Here is a 15,952-nt window from a genome sequence, read left to right as displayed (position 1 = left end):
TTCTTTATCTTAGTTTAGCTATTTGATTTTTATTCTGAATGAACTGCTTTGTATAAAACAACATTAAATTCATCTTTAATCTTAGTGCAGACATATGCATGGGGATGAATAAAAAATGACCGAATCCCTTACTCTGTATGTGTGATGCAGGTCAGGGAGGAATCGCGATAAGCTGCTGTATAAACTTCTACAAACATGCCGTGAAAGCGCCCATTACGGAGTGCTATGAGCAAACAACCAAAATGGGCTGCAGCAACGACGGCTACCTGTAAGGAAAAATGGGATTTAAATCAAATCATCACAACTATGTTGAATACAAATATTTTTAAAAAATCAAGTTTAGTTCTACTTTGAATCTCTGCTTAGATTTAATTTGGTAGAACCTTTGAAAAACCTTGTGAAAATATAATGAGTGAAAATGTTAAAGCCCTGTGTATTTAATTTACTTTCCTCTATTCTAGGGTCACAACCAGTGAAAATAAAATGTATTGTCTCAAAAAACAAATCCCCAAACTTAAAGCGTACTTAAAAGAGGTGAGTATCAGAATGATTACTACAGTCAAAACAAAAAAACATTAAAAAACAAACAGTTACACAGTCTTAAATACACACAATAAGTCAAGCAAAAGGCGTGAATATGATCACATCAAGAGTAAAGCATTAAATGTCCCTTTAAAGGACAAGACCGTTTTTTTGACATTGGGCCCTTGATTTCACATTATAAAATGATGTTCTACTCACCCCTGCTTGTTGTTGGTAATTTGGAGCTGTTCCGAAGATATTCGAGAGGCGTCTGGCTGCTCTCTTGAGATATTCGGCCATGAAACGGTTTCCTATGTAGAGTATGGCAACCCGACCGAAGCCCGACGGGCCGGGCCGGACTCGGACAAAAAATTAGAATGTCTTGTCGGACTCGGGTTGGGCTCGAAAGCAAGCAGACATCGTGAAAATTATAAACAGCCAGAGGACAGGTTTCAGTTCATTGCAAACGTCAGTTTTTTTGATAAACATAAATAATTGAATATGCATAAATGAAAATGTTGGTAGGCTATTCGTGCCTCATGCCGTGCAGCATGCATCTGTGTGCATCTGTGGTCTGTGCATGCTCGGTGCGCACGCACGCATATCGAACATTCGAACAACTTTACATTAAACACGTGCGATCAGTGCAGCCGAGCTCAGTTGGCTGGAAGCGCTATGGAGGACATTAAAAGAAAAATAGCTTCTGGAGAACTGATGGATAATGGTGCGCTGTCACCAATGTGTATTTACTGATTAGGGTGCGCCGTCTTGCGTTGGTCACTGGTCTCGGGCTTCTGGCGGGCTCGGACACAAATATTTAAATTAATCTCGGGCTCGGGTCGGATTTGAGAACTTTCCTGTCGGTTGAGGGCCGGGCTCAGACAGAAAAATCCGGCCCGAGCCAGGCTCTATTCCTATGGGCAACGTTATACAGGCACAAACTATGCTGTTTATAATTTATTAATTACTGTACACTAGCACTGATAACGTGGAGGTGCGTCGCTTACTTAAAAAAATCCGGGTTATTGTAATTTTGATTTTTTTGTCGTAAAGTGGGTGTTACTGACGTCCTCGTCGTGCTACTGCCACAGACAGCCCACAGACCCACTTTACGACAAAAATTTAAAATTACATTAACCCGGATTTTTTTAAGTAAGCGACGCACCTCCACGTTATCAGTGCTAGTGTACAGTAATTAATAAATTATAAACAGCATAGTTTGTGCCTGTATAACGTTGCCCATAGGAAACCGTTTCATGGCCGAATATCTCAAGAGAGCAGCCAGACGCCTCGAGAATATCTTCGGAACAGCTCCAAATGACCAACAACAAGCAGGGGTGAGTAGAACATCATGTTATAATGTGAAATCAAGGGCCCAATGTCAAAAAAACGGTCTTGTCCTTTAAGGAACTGAAATATAACCCAACCTGATTTGTAAATGTGAATTATTTCTATTGACTCCTCTAATAGCACCTTTCCTTTGTCTTCTCACTTTCTTTCTCCACCACAGAAAAAAGAATGCCTTCCACTGATCAAGCCTATAAAAGTCATACTTAAAGCGATGGAAGAAGATGTTCTGGAGTAACAGAAGTCTTGTATTAACACAGCAACTGAGAAGTTCTGCGTATTTACAACTCAATGGGGTCAAGGAAAATACACAGTTTCAGACTTTGATTTAAGCATGTGTCATATTCTGTGAAGCGGGGGGGGTCAGGATATGTTCACTTTTTTACTCTCCTTAGATTGTAACTATGCATCTTGTTTATCTTGCTTCGGGCCCTAGCTGGGCTTTGCTTTGCTCCATGCGCTGTCTGAAACCCTGACCAAGGCTATGTCTCTATTTCATATTGATTTTATAATTTCTTTAGCTTGTCTTTATTGGGAAGTTTCGAAGGTGTTTAAAACATTATCTTATAAGGTCCGGCTTGAATAAACATGCAAAGAACACACGCGTTGGGTCTTCAGTCTCACTTATTAATCTCATTTGAGGTGTTTTAATTTCACGTCACACATGTCAGCGTGTGTGTAGCAATTCTGAAGATGTTGTGGAATCAGCCGACAAAATTCATAGGAATTTATTAAGTCCAAAACTTTCTTTCCACTCACTCGTGGGTCTCCCACGGATGAAATGCCTTTGAAAAACCTCAGATGTGTATCCCATTTAGGTCTGATTTGAAAAAAAACATATTTGTGCTGTTCAGACTGTTGTAAAAAATTAAGATACGGGTCACAAATGGATAAAAAAAAGTCAGATTTGTGCCACTTTTGCCTGCAGTGTGAATGTAGCCTATGAGCAACTTGAAGTCAACGGAGGCTAGTTTTTCTGTAATCTGACCACAAAAGCGCAGTGTAGAGTACAAAATGCTCTCAACAGTAGCCCCTTTCACACTGCCGAATAACCCGTGTTTAATTCGCGAATTTAGCGTGTCCGCTGTTGCGTTCACACTGCTGACCCGGGCTGCCGCGTCAACTCGACTCGCCTTTCGACCTGCGTCGGACCCTAGTCTTTTTGCCGAGCCGAGTTTGGTGTGAACGCAATCGAAGCGGGTCGGACGTGGGCCGGACGTGGGCGTGGCGTGACGTGAGGAGTTTAAAAGACAGAATGGACAGCTGATTCAGAACAACAGCGACAGGTGAGGACAAGTTTTACTCTTTTTTAGCCTACATCAAGTTGGAGACATTTTTTAATATGGCCAACTGGGGAGACAAGGAGGTCCGCGAGCTCCTCAGCCTCCAAGCAGAGGACGTTATTTTCCGCCACATTTCGGGGACGGTGAAAGATGGACCTCTGCTGGAAGGGCTGGCGAGAAAGATGGGAGAGTGCGGTTTCCCACGCACCGTAAAGTAACATCTCCATGAACATACAATTGAATAAACAATATCTCAAGGTGTCCCGCCATCGTTTGTTTGAAAAATTTGATGCAGACAGGTGTATTTAACCCTACCTCCAACGCATAGCTTGTGCCTGCGTCATTGTACATGCCCAGCATTTTATGTGTTACGTGTGACGCTCTGCCACTAGGCAACTCCCCCTGAACTCGGCTTCAGGCGACACGGGTCACCCTGACACGCCAAGCGTTCACATTGCTCGACGCGGGTCGAAGGTGCAATTTGGACCCGCTAAGGTAGCGGGTCGCAGTGTGAAAGGGGCTAAAGACAGCTTGACTCAAAAGGAAAGTGTTTGCCTGTGCATCACGTCATGCAACAATGTGTATAAATATCTTTATCATTTGTTCTGTGATAAAGTTACTATGACCATACTGCATGCATACTCTGACATCATCTTCAGACAGAACAAATAGACAGAAGCTATTGTAGATCAGTGCTACTTTGACTAAAGATCACAATATCATCTGTATACATGACATGATTTCCAACAGTGTGTGTGAACAGATCATCCATATAAAAAAATAAATTAAAAAAAACTGAGAACAAAAAACCCCTTTATTTAACACCTGGCTGTCCTCAAACAGGGTTGAGAAACAGTCACCACTCTAAATTTGCACATCTTGGCACTTCTCCTTGACTCAACAAATAGCTTTCTATAGTCAAGACCATCTAAAACTTTATTTAACTCAGAAGCTGTACACAGCGGTCAAAATAGACCATCAAGCGTTGTGTCCTGGAGTACGGAGCTGACAAGGCGTGCTACCGCTAGCATTTGTAGCTAATATTCTCACCACCTGAGAATGTCTGGAGAGCACATAACTATGGAAGCCCGTTTCCGCCACTTAATAAAAATACATTTAGAAATACTATCTCATAATTATGAGATATTAAGTCGAAATTATGAGATACTAAGTCAAATTATGAAATACTATCTCATAATTATGAGATATTAAGTCGAAATTATGAGATACTAAGTCAAAATTTTGAGATACTAAGTCGAAATTATGAGATACTATCTCATAATTATGAGAGACTAAGTCGAAATTATGAGATACTATCTCATAATTATGAGATACTAAGTCGAAATTATGAGATACTAAGTCGAAATTATGTGATAGTATCTTATAATTATGAGAGACTAAGTCAAAATTATGAGATAGTATGGATGGATGCACAGGTGGACGCACCAAAAATGTTGGTTACATGGAATTGTGACAGACAGAGAAACAGTGCGAATATTACTAAAGTTACTGGATGGTGAAGGTGTCGATCTGAGGTCAAGAAACAGGCTGTGAAGGCATGTTTACCACAGCTGTGGTCCAAACTATGTCGGGCACATTGATGGCTACGATATGCTTAAGCCATATTGCAATCAATGGATGCATTGATGGATTTTCCAGAAACCTGGAAACCAGCGAATTGAACGATGGTGGCTGATCTTGCGAAGTGAGTGTGTCCAGTTTTGGATAGACCTATTTGATAAACTGAGAGAGGATGGCTACTTTTCAGACAACTTCTCGGACAAGTCCCTGATCCAAATTAAGCATTTTGTTTGTTGTAAAGCCACGTTTAAAGTAGTCCTCAATGTACTCACAATCCATTTCGGTGTCAATCTTCCCACACCAAAGAGCTGCTACTTGAACTGCTCTGTGAAAATATCTCATAATTTTGACTTGGTATCTCATAATTATGAGATAGTATCTCATAATTTCCACTTAGTATCTCATAATTATGAGATAGTATCTTATAATTTCGACTTAATATCTCATAATTATGAGATAGTATTTCTAAATTTATTTTTATTAAGTGGCGGAAACGGGCTTCCATACATAACACCTGAGACTCAGGAACTGAGAAATTATTCATAAAATATGTTAGAACCATATTTGAAACTTCTCAAAGTCTCAACAGTTAATATGGTATAGATGCATTATAATGCAGCTCACTTAAAATATAAAATATTTGCATGTGAGCTACAACAACAGGTCACTGTGGCTCTAAAAACAGTTGTTTACAAAAAGCTGTTTTAGTTAACTGCGAATAACTGGTGCGTGATTTTGAAGTATTGTTGGGTACAAATAGTGTCTGAAATGCAGCAGCAGCTGTTTTTCCCAGTGAATGCTTTATATAGTGAAGACTGTTTAGTGAATGAAAGAACAGGTGGACCATTCAAACGCAGGCTGAGAAATGAAAAGACGGGACGATATTTCTGGTGATAATCCCTGCTGCAGGTTTTCTTTTGCCCACGTGATGGCGATAAAACTCAGACAAACGCTGGCCTGGCATAACTGCATGTCGTTTCTGCAGACTGGTGTAGTGTAAGGTGAGGAAGGTTTGCTTTCATCTTCTTGTTGTCAGTCAAGAGTTTCAGTGTTTTTGATCTTTCAATCACTGCTACAAGGATTTTTTTTTTGGCTTGAAGAGAAAAAAAGTTTCAAAAACACAAAAAACAAAAGCTCATGCACACACACACACACACACTGAAAGAATCCTCTCCAAAACTTAATTTGAAACCTTTTCTTTTTAATGAAAAACTACCATCTTCTTTGAAGCTTAGCTCTGTCCAGAGATTAAATGCCAAGTGTTTGAGATAGCCTTTAGTTTTTATTGTTACAAAGTGCTGAAGAGTCTGATATTTGGGCTATGTTCTGCCAGTTGGTGCTGAATAACATGGGAACTGTTTGCCCAGTTTAGGTGCAACAGCAATGTGACAATCCGAAACTTTTACTCTATTATTCTCATGTGCTCTCCTGGGAATATGTATCTGATACCAAATCAGTTTGAAAGTAAGTGAACTCATCTTCATGGCTGACGTATTTCACATCCACAAGGCAGGAAATGTACTCAATATGTGTCAACATCAACAAATTAAGACTTCATGTCCTTCCAAAGTTTGCTCATATTAGGGGTAAATGTGATGCATCTGTAGCTGTCTTATATTTTTTTTTTTAATGTCATATTCCTGTTTGGGCATAAAAGGAGTCTTTGTACCCCATGATGTCTGATTCAGGCCCCCGCATCTGCTTGTTTGTCTCATCATAAACAGCGAATATGTCTGTGAGGTATGCTATTTTAATATAAAACGTATGGCTTAGCTATTTGTACTGAGTTGTAGATGCACTTTTTTCAGTAATTATTTCCTGCAGTTTCATACAACACACAATGTACGTCAATGTGTAACAGTAGTGTTTAAAGTAGTGATGGGAAGTTCGGCTCTTTTGACTCGGCTCCCAAAGAAGAGCCGGCTCTTTCGACTCCCGAACGGCTCTTTATTTAGGATCTTTTGTAGCCTATATTTTACCTTAACTTTGCAAAAAAAAAAAAATCATGGTTTATGTGTTGAAAACCCTTTTGCTTTCAGTGTTTTTATGAGAGACCTTATAATTGCCTAATTCTTTGCATTTATTCTGTGACAGAACCACTTTTACATTTGTTTATTTCAATTAAACTTTTTTATTGGACAAATTAACAACTTTAAACAAATCCACAGAACAGAACCAAACTCAAGCTAACATTAATAATGTCCTCAATTAAACTTTTTTATTGGACAAATGAACCAAAAAATTTCAAACAAATCCACAGAACAGAACCAAACTCCTTAATTCTCACGTGAATACCGCATGCTGGTCGCCATGCTGGCCAATCATAACAAAGCTCTGTCGTAACCAGAGCTGGGACTGAGCACTGAAAGTGAAACCTAAGCAGCGAATGGAAAAAAACTTGGAGTCGGCTCTCACTTGATGCGAGCCGGCTCTTCTGATTCACTACAAAGAGCCGGCTCTCAGAGCCGATGCTTGTGCGCATGACCCATCACTAGTTTAAAGTGCTTCAACCTCAGATTTTTATAGAGGATATGAAGATACATCACAACACGCAGCTAGCAGCTTATCTAGGTCAGGGGTCTTCAACGTTTTTCAGGCCAGGGACCCCCAAACTGATGGAGAGTTGGAGCAGGGACCCCCTACTATTTATATGGCATACAATTGTGTTTTATATTTAACGGGGGCCTAGTGCCGTGTGTAAACATAGCTACTCTGTTATTGTACATTCAACACTGAGCTATTGAAATAATCCACAGATTTTAACTTTAAACACGCATGTAGATGGGACAATGAATCCTCAAACCATCTGTGGATGGCACATGTTTGCACACAATTTGTGAGAAAAAACTGTTTGAAAAAAAAATATATATGTATATTAAAAATCGTCTAATCAACCAAAGATTTCGCGACCCCCCAGTACCTCCGCGGACCCCCTGTTGAAGACCTCTGATCTAGGTGATCAAGTATTCCATCGGTTAATCGAGTAATCATATAAGAAGTTGCTCTGACGGGCAGAGGAAGCGAAACATGATGCGTTTAAATGTGTTTGTGCTTATGGTTCTGGCGACATTTCAACAGAAATTAGTCACTATTTGAATAAGTACAAGTTGCTATTTTGAAAAAATAATTTAGACAAGAATTAAAAAGTCACCATTCAATCAAAGCCCAAGCTTCTCAGCTAACAAGCCTACTGATTTATATTAAAATGCTAACGTGAAATGTTCCCTTGTGTTTGCTCCGCTCAGTGGAGTCGACATGTGAACTGGCTGCTTTCTGCTAGCCTTGACTTTGTGCTACTGTGATCAGCTAATTCAGTTTTACAATGGACACACACACTGTACAGTATTTCGCTTCCCTTTTGTTTGAAATGGTCCCAAATTTTAGACTTTTTTTCCCTGATTTTGCTCCATTTTTTTTTGTCTGGTCGAAAATCGGTCAAATCTGATGAAGAAGGGAAGAGAGTATGATGAGAAACAAAAGACAATATGTATGTGGACAAAGTGATCAAAATGAACATATAAACCCCTTGTCCAGAGACTACCTGTCATAAAAAGGACTGTTAGAAAGTGGTCACATGATGCTGAAGAAGCCTTACAGGGTTGTTTTGATGCAACTGATTGGATTTCTCTTTGTAAGCCACATGGAGAGGACATTAATGCCATGACTGAGTGTGTGACTGACTATATAAACTTCTGTGTGGACAACACCATCCCCACCAGAACAGTGAGATGCTTCCCTAATAACAAACCCTGGATCACCAGTGAGCTAAAGGAACTATTGAACAAGAAAAAAAGAGCCTTTAGGGAGCGAGACAGGGAGTTACTGAGGAGTCTACAGAAGCAGCTCAAAGTCAAGATAAGAGAGAGCAAGGAGGTGTATAGAAAGAAGCTTGAGAGTAAACTGCAGAGGAACAATATCAGAGATGTGTGGTCAGGAATGAAGAAGATCACAGGCCTCAAGCAGAGGGAGGATCGGATGGATGGAAGTCTGGACAGAGCAAATGAGCTGAACACATTCTTCAACAGGTTCAGTTCAGGAACAAGCTCACCATCCTCCCATCCTGTTCCCAGCCAAAGAGACATCCCACCCTCCTCTGACCCACAGCTTTCCTGTAACATCTCCACCTCCACCTCAGTCATGGATTCTTCTGCTTCCACTAGTTTGTCATCAACCCAATCAGGAGATGCTGCTGTCCCCTTTGCCTCCCCCTCCCACTTTTCTGTTTCTAGAAGTCAGGTGAAGAGGCAGTTGGAAAGACTGAACCGGAACAAGGCTGCAGGTCCAGATGGTGTCAGCCCCCGAGTCCTGAAGGCCTGTGCAGAGCAGCTCTGTGGGATTCTGCAACACATTTTCAACCTTAGCTTGACCCAAGAGAAGGTACCACTGTTGTGGAAGACATCCTGTCTGGTTCCGGTACCAAAGAAAACTCACCCTTCAGACATCAATGATTACAGACCTGTTGCCCTGACATCCCACATCATGAAGGTCCTGGAGAGACTCCTGTTGACCCACCTGTGTAAGCAAACCAGCACATATCAGGACCCCCTGCAGTTTGCTTATCGCCATGGAGTTGGAGTTGAAGACGCTATCATACACCTGCTTCAACAAACCCACTGTCATCTGGATAAAGCAGGCAGCACTGTGAGGATCATGTTCTTTGATTTCTCCAGTGCATTTAACACAATCCAGCCTGATCTGCTTAGTCTGAAACTCCAGAAGACTCAGGTGGAGGCCTCAACAATCACCTGGATTAATGACTACCTGACAAACAGACCACAGTTTGTCAGACTGAAGAATTGTGTGTCTAACCAGGTGATCAGCAGCACAGGAGCACCACAGGGGACTGTACTCTCACCATTCCTTTTCACTCTGTACACTTCAGACTTCCAGTACAAGTCAGACTCCTGTCATCTACAGAAATATTCAGATGACTCTGCAGTTGTCGGGTGTATCAGAGATGGACAAGAAGCTGAGTACAGAGAGCTGGTGGACCGCTTTGTGGCATGGTGTGGGAACAATCATCTCATCTTGAATGTTAACAAAACAAAGGAGATGATTGTAGATTTCAGGAGAAACAAGGTCAGATCAAACCCTGTTTCCATCATGGGAGAAGAAGTGGAGGTGGTTGAGGAATATAAATACCTTGGTGTTCATGTGGACAACAGACTGGACTGGAGACACAACAGTGAAGCAATCTACAAGAAAGGACAGAGCAGACTGTACTTCTTGAGGAAGCTAAGGTCCTTCAAGGTTTGCAACAAGATGTTGCAGATCTTCTACAAGTCTGTTGTTGAGAGCGTCATTTCCTCTTGCGTCATCTGTTGGGGCAGCAGCATCAGAACCAGGGGCCTAAAAAGACTCAACAACCTGATAAAGAAGGCTGGTTCTGTTCTGGGGACGACTGTGGAACCTCTGGAGACAATAATGCAAAGAAGGATTTTGCATAAAATCAAGAGAATTATGGACAACCCTGAACATCCTCTCCATGAGACTGTTATCAGAAAACAGAGTCTCTTCAGTCAAAGGCTTCTTCAGTTTGGATGCAAAACGGACCGCTACAGGAAATCTTTCCTGCCCACAGCCATCAGCATCTATAATAACTCTTTGATTTAATTGAGCTACATCAACATTTAATTTCCCTCTGGGATAAATAAAGTATTTTGAATTGAATTGAATATTGTAGTCTAACCTAATTAAGCCATTAAGTTTGCTTAGATTCCTGCATATTCTCAACTTCACTACAGAACAGAGTGGATGCACTTTAAAAGTGGGTTCCATTGGTGGCAATATTGATTTATAAAGATTACTCATGTTTGTTGTTATTCATTTATCTCATTTGGCAGTTTGTGGATCTTCTTAGCTTTTGGTTGTGTTGATTAGAAAGAGATTAAGACCAACAGTGTGTTTCCAAAAAGAATATTCCTATTGTATGCCAAGCACCTGCACACAAAAGACAACCTCAACAGGTCGCCTTGAACAGTGACCTTCAGTTAACTGAAATTCAACACAGTGTGATGCCAACTTCACAATCATTTCAAAGGGTTATCATGGTTTTGCTTCACAACTGAGTCTGAACAGCACCAGCGTTCAGGCAGCAGCTTCTGTGGTTGAAGTGGTTTCTGTCTGATTCTCTGATTCACATTCTTCAAATGTGAATATCAGAGCTATTTCCGTTCAACCCAACATGCTACTTTTATCTCTGTGAGAAAATGAGCGTAACCTACAATAGACTTTAATGCTGCATAATTGTGATGGAGTATGACAGAGTAATTCCACTGTTATTGGTTTACTTTATTTTAGGTTTTATATTGTCTTTTGCTGCATAGTAAGTTAAATCTTTACTGACATATATGATAATGTTTTATCCATCTGTGAAAATAGGTATTTGACTGACCGGCAGTGCTGCCATAATGTGAAACTGTAGTTAATGCACAATAGGAAACCGCTCTGCTGACGACACCCACCCAGTAGCTACTTTCAAAGTAATCATACAGACAGTATTACCCAACTGCTTGTTGTAGCTGAGCACTTACTGTCATTTTAAAGTATAAAGAGAATGACAAAGCCTCTGGTGAATGATAAAGCTTTTTTTCCACAGAAGGCAATGAGTGCTGATGTCATGTGTAAAAGAGTTATGATTAGTGTGGCACATGACCCTGTCATTCTTCCGATACTTTGGTTTTTTTTGGAGTCATCACTTCCTCTTTTTAGTTTTTACTCAGCTCAAGCCAACATTAAGGGGGTGAAGGAAGTCATTCATAAGTTTCAAGGAAATGTCATCTCTTCTGTTGTATTGAAATCACAAAGTTCATCAAGTCTTAAATTTTCCACCGTCCAAAGCCTTTTTATACTTACACATTACTGAGCAAAAGTCTGAGCCACTCCACAGTTTTTTATATAGTGCCACGAAAAAAAGCAAACATAAATGTAAATACAGTTAATAAGGCAAAAACATTGTTTGAACAATTTGAAGGAGCTTTAAAGTGAATATCTGCTCTGACCCTCTCAGACGAGCTTTCTGTCCTTTCTTTAAGGAGTCTTCAGGAATAGTTCTCCAGGCTTCTTGAAGGACATCCCAAAGCTCTTCTTTGGATGTGGGCTGCCTTTTGTTGCGTTCTCTGCCAACATGATCCCACACTGCTTCAGTAATGTTGAGCTCCGGGCTCTGGGGAGGATTCATCCCTCCATCAGACCTGCTGCCACTGATTTTCAGCCCACTTCTTGTGTCCTTTGGCACAGCTCAGCCTTTTCTCCCTGTTTCCCTTCCTTAAGAACGGCTTCTTGACAGCCACCCTTCCATGGAGCCCATTTCTGATGAGGCTCGGGCCAACAGCAGATGGATCAGCTGAAGGTCCAGATGCATCTCTCAGCTCCTGTGTCAGGTCTTTGCTGGATTTTTTCCTCTTTCTTAAGGACATCCCTTTCAGATCCTGTTCATCTGCTGTAGATAGTTCTTTAGGCCTGACACTTCTTCTTCTGTCCTCCACTTGTCCAGTTTCCTCAAATGTTTTAAGGACACACTGCACACCATGCTGAGATATGCCAAGTTTTCAGCTAACAGCTCTTTGGGAATCACCTTGTTGCTGCAGAAATCCTGTTTTCTGTCTGTCACACTGTGTTATCTTTGTTGTTTTTCACACATGCAGCTAAAGAAATGGGAACAAATGATGTGTCTCTGTGACAGGCTGCTAATAACAAAGTGCCTGAAGATACAATTTAAAACTGCTTCTTTGCTAAGTTGTCTGTTATGTGTGGACACAACACTGGTTCATCCCTTGAGTTAGGAGCCTTTTTTATGCTTGAATGATTCATAGGTCAGAGTCAAGTGGCTTATTAAACAAACAGATTCCTCTGAAAATGTTCAGGTACCAGGACTGGACTGAAAATGAGTGAAAAAGCAGCCAATGTCTAAAGAAAACCTTTAAAAGACATTCAGAAAGCCTGGAGAACTATTGGTCAAGGTCACTTTAGAATATATAATTTTCCATCATTTACAGCTGTAATTCTGAATGTGTTGTGCCCATATTTAACGTTTTATTCCGCCTCAGAGCAGAAACTTCATATTTCACAAATCAGCTGTGTCAGCCAGACAAACAGTTTTACTTCCTGTTTGGGTTTACCAAGTAACTTTTGCATCCCGATTCACTCTTTTCTACAACATGCACTCAAGTGCATATTTTTCCGGGAGAGAAAGTCCTATACTTCTGAACAATTTAGCAAACATGTAAGAACAAAACTGAACTATTTCCACAGTCCATCGCACAAATTGGTCTACCATCAGCTCTTTGCACATGTGGTACACCACATTATATACAGGCTCTAAAAGTGTGAATACTGTCTGCATGACAGGAAAAGAGATCATGCCTGTGTGCAGCATACGCGCAATATGGAACATTCTCTTACTTCCTTTTACCACCCGTTTTATGCAAAGCGTTGATTCACTATTACACAGCTGATTTAAGAGAATCAGATTATCAGGCAGCAAATTTCAGAGCTGAGATGCTGACTGAAACAGCCCCGCTACCTTTAGTTTTCAGTTTAATCTTAGGAACAATTGGAGGAGATTCACAGACCACAAGTTCGGTGGTTACAAACAGGATTTTTATGTGGATGTGTGTCTTTGACATATCCGCATAAATGAATGAACAACACCATAAACTAAATCTCTCTAAGACTCTCTCTATTATTTCACAAAAGCTGGGCTTTATGATTGATGGCCACTTGTCCAACAGTTGTCATACAAGCTTATGTTCCTTTCCAACCTTTGTGTTCCTCTCAGGAACATTTTTGGTAGCGCCATCTCACAAAGCAGTCCAGTAAGTTTTAATGTTCAGTTCTACGATCAGAGCAGGGTGGGGAGGGATTCCTCTCTACCTTTAAGAGTCTTTTGGAGATATATCTCTACTGAGAACATCTCTTTTCTGAGCACCTCAAAAGGCCTTTACACACCAGAGCCTCTACGAACCTCTGGATCTCATCTCTTTGGGTTTGTAACATCCGGCCTCCTCAGCAGGTTTAAATCTGCGTCAGGTGTGTCAGAGATAGAGAGAGAGAGATCATTTTCAGTGGCAGTTTAGCATAGCTGGAGAATCCATGGTTTTGTCCAACTGGCACAGTTACTTCATAATTTTGAAATATTTTTTGGCTTTTTAATCAAGCTTTTACACTTATCTACCTCCTCCTTATGAACTGCTTGTTAAGAATATTACTACATCCAAAAACTGTTAATAAAACATATTTAAAGAGATCAGAGTGATCAACTTTTGGAAGATATGCTCCAGTGAACCGACCAATCCCGTGACCCCAAACAAGAATTCCTGTTTTAAACCCTGTTTTACACAAGTTGCATCAAACTTTTAATTTAGACTTCATATATGTAACATTCGGCAACTTTAAATATTATTTCTAGCCTCAAATATCTTTGCCAAGTGAGTTTGCCGTCCCTTTAAACACCTGGATTTATAACTGGGATTTGCACACTTTTAAAATTAAATTATTCATTGAATTGGGGGAAAGTTCCTGGTTAAACAACACCCGATTTTAAGAGTCACCAGCCATCGTAGTTTTGCTTTTACACTGTTTTCAGTGTAGCATGAATTTGGGTGTTCTCTGCATAACTATGACACCGATGTCATGATCATTCAGTCATTTTTGTTGCCAGGCAACGGTCGCCCATGAAGTGCTTTAAGATTTGCAACACACAAAACAAAGAAAAGACTTTGATCTTTCTCACGAAACTGAATTAATGATCTCATATCCACATTTGCAATCTTTAAATGCTACTCGTGTCAAATATGTCATGCACTGAATAGATGATAGGATTCAAGGAGCAACAGTCATCTGTGATACTGACGTTGGAATGCATGATTTACATTCACACTATTTGAAAAATGCAACTCCTCCTGTGCTATCCTCTCTGTGCTTATGTAATTTCAAGATTTTTGAGATAAATCCGTTTTAAATGGGGATTGAGAAATAATGTTAAGTCTGCAGTTTTCTTCCAAAATAGCTACTTTTAAGAGGGGAATTCTCTAAAAATCTATAAAATGTGTTCAGTCTGCATTTAAAGAGAAATCAAGAACACCCCATGTGTTGCAACTGAGAATGAGAAGTGTGATCAAATTAGGAAGGAAGTTTGGTTTATTTTAGTAGTAATCACTTCAGTACACATCGCTTCAGCTAATCAGCTATGTGATGTGTACTAACAATATTTGGAGGGTATAAGAAATGTTCTCACAATGCTTTGTATCTTTTCAACTCTGTGTGGAAGTTTATGCAGACATAAGCTGACACATCACCTCTCACCCCCCCCACCCCAAATACTTGTTTCCCAGAAGGTCTCTCACCAAAATGGCACGTAGCCTTCACACCCTCAACAGAGATGACGACAATTTTGACAATCAAGTCATTGAAATACCTTGTAAACTTACTTCCCACCTTCTCTTTGCATAACAAAAAGATACTCTAATTACTAAAAGGAATCCTTACGCATATTGGCCTGTCAGTCAATAGGTTGCTTGATTGCCTCGAACACTGGATAGGGAGAGAAAACCAAAAGACTGTCCAATGATGCATTTAGATCTAAGGACAACACAACAAACTGAAAGTGCACCCAGCACGAAGGGCTCTACTCATACCCTGATGCAACATCAATTCATTTCCTGTCTGGCTTCTTTACAATGCTGCCTCGGTGGTTGGTATTGTCTTGTCAAGCCTCTGATCAGTTATTTCTTCCAACTTCCAAGGTTAAAGAAAGCCATAAATGGCTCTTGCTCTTTAAAACTAAAAAGGGAAACAAATTAAAAAATGCTTTCAGGTAACTGGATAGGTCAACAAGTCCCGTACGCTTGGAGCCCAGCTGGGCCTTATTTATGAATGACCCAATTAATAAATGAATTCTTAATTTGGAATTCACTGTAAATTACAACCACTGTGTGTAACCCGAACCCAATAAAAACTAACACAGCGGTGAAACAGCTGTCAGCTGTCCTTGGACATTACAAAGCTAGCAGCTTTACAGTGGCAACAAATTCTCAAGTTTCAGCGTTGAAATTGTTGTGGAACCACCTGGAGAAGAGAATTAAACCTATTTTGTAAGTGTTTCTGATATGAGGACTGTTTATCACAAGCCCTTTTCAGACACAAAATATGTTACATTCATCCAATCTGTGAAAGTATTGAAATTCAGTCATGCACACATTTCAAACGTTTCTGTTAAT

The 15,952-nt window shown here is 40.3% G+C and overlaps 1 long non-coding RNA gene across 1 annotated transcript; it reads left to right on the top strand.

The window, feature by feature from the left end:
• Nucleotides 1-201: 201 nt before the first annotated feature.
• On the top strand, nt 202-2,390 carry LOC142370383 (uncharacterized). The gene is made up of 3 exons (XR_012767851.1): nt 202-268; nt 462-534; nt 2,033-2,390. It is a non-coding gene; the product is annotated as an uncharacterized LOC142370383 (long non-coding RNA).
• The last annotated feature ends 13,562 nt before the right edge of the window (nt 2,391-15,952 follow it).

This window comes from Odontesthes bonariensis, chromosome 20 (genome assembly GCF_027942865.1).
Source record: "Odontesthes bonariensis isolate fOdoBon6 chromosome 20, fOdoBon6.hap1, whole genome shotgun sequence".
Classification (NCBI taxonomy): domain Eukaryota; kingdom Metazoa; phylum Chordata; class Actinopteri; order Atheriniformes; family Atherinopsidae; genus Odontesthes; species Odontesthes bonariensis.
This window is presented reverse-complemented; position numbering and strand designations above follow the sequence as displayed.